Genomic DNA, 1,907 nt, shown 5'->3' on the forward strand with positions numbered 1-1,907 from the left:
GTAACGCCCCACATAAAGTGTCTTTACTATCATAAAGCCTACTTAATTACAGGCCGTTGCAGTGCAGAGTGCCTCTTGACCTCCTGGTGGTCGAGTGAATCTTCATGGTCGAGTCCTTCAGTCAGTCGAGTGAGTCCTTCGTTGGTCGACTGGAAGGCGACCTCTTCTAAGGGTGTCCTTGGGTAAGGTACTTAGATCAGGTCCATGACCCTACCCTAGGTACATGTCCCCATCAATGTCTAATCTAAGTGGGAGTTCACTAATAATTTGATTAGTTGAACTTAATTATCATGAACTTAGTCTAAATATTTTACAGTATGTCTTGTAGATCAAATGGCCAACGTAGTCCTCAACTTCAACGCGTTCCTAGAGAAAACTAAGCTGAAAGACGATGGCAGCAACTATACGGACTGGGTCCGGAACCTGAGGATCATCCTCATAGCTGCCAAGAAAGATTATGTCCTACAAGCACCGCTTGGTGACGCACCCGTTCTCCCTGCAGAACAAGATGTTATGAACGCTTGGCAGGCACGTTCCGATGACTACTCCCTCGTTCAGTGCAGCATGCTTTACAGCCTAGAGCCGGGGCTCCAAAAGCGTTTTGAGAGACATGGAGCATATGAGATGTTCGAAGAGCTGAAAATGGTTTTCCAAGCTCATGCCCGGGTCGAGAGATATGAAGTCTCCGACAAATTCTTCAACTGTAAGATGGAGGAAAACAGTTCTGTCAGTGAGCACATACTCACTATGTCTGGGTTGCATAACCGCTTGACTCAGCTGGGAGTTAATCTCCCGGATGATGCGGTCATTGACAGAATCCTCCAGTCGCTTCCACCAAGCTACAAGAGCTTTGTGATGAACTTCAATATGCAGGGGATGGAAAAGACCATTCCTGAAGTATTTGCTATGCTGAAATCAGCAGAGGTAGAAGTCAGGAAGGAACATCAAGTGTTGATGGTCAATAAAACCACTAAGTTCAAGAAAGGCAAGGGTAAAAAGAACTTCAAGAAGGACGGCAAGGAGGTTGCCGCGCCCGGCAAGCAAGCTGCCGGGAAGAAGCCAAAGAATGGACCCAAGCCCGAGACTGAGTGCTTTTATTGCAAGGGAAGCGGTCACTGGAAGCGGAACTGCCCTAAGTACTTAGCGGATAAGAAGGCCGGCAAAACAAAAGGTATATGTGATATACATGTAATTGATGTGTACCTTACTAGTGCCCGTAGTAGCTCCTGGGTATTTGATACCGGTGCAGTTGCTCACATTTGTAACTCAAAGCAGGGGCTGCGGAATAAGCGGAAACTGGCAAAGGACGAGGTGACGATGCGCGTCGGGAATGGTTCCAAGGTCAATGTGATCGCCGTCGGCACGCTACCTCTGCATCTCCCTTCGGGATTAGTTTTAAACCTTAATAATTGTTATTTAGTGCCAGCTTTGAGCATGAACATTGTATCGGGATCTCGTTTAATTCGAGATGGCTACTCTTTTAAATCTGAGAATAATGGTTGTTCCATTTTTATGAGAGATATGTTTTATGGTCATGCTCCTATGGTGAATGGTTTATTCTTTATGAATCTCGAACGTGATGCTACACATTCATAATGTGAGTACCAAAAGAAGTAAGGTTGATAATGATAGTCCCACATACCTGTGGCACTGCCGCCTTGGTCACATAGGTGTCAAACGCATGAAGAAGCTCCATGCTGATGGACTTTTAGAGTCTCTTGATTATGAATCATTTGACACATGCGAACCATGCCTTATGGGTAAAATGACCAAGACTCCATTCTCAGGAACAATGGAGCGAGCAACCGACTTATTGGAAATCATACATACTGATGTGTGCGGTCCAATGAGTGTTGAGGCTCGCGGTGGCTATCGTTATGTTCTCACCCTCACTGATGATTTAAGTA

This window comes from Triticum aestivum, chromosome 5B (assembly GCF_018294505.1).
Source record: "Triticum aestivum cultivar Chinese Spring chromosome 5B, IWGSC CS RefSeq v2.1, whole genome shotgun sequence".
In the NCBI taxonomy this organism is placed as follows: Eukaryota; Viridiplantae; Streptophyta; class Magnoliopsida; order Poales; family Poaceae; genus Triticum; species Triticum aestivum.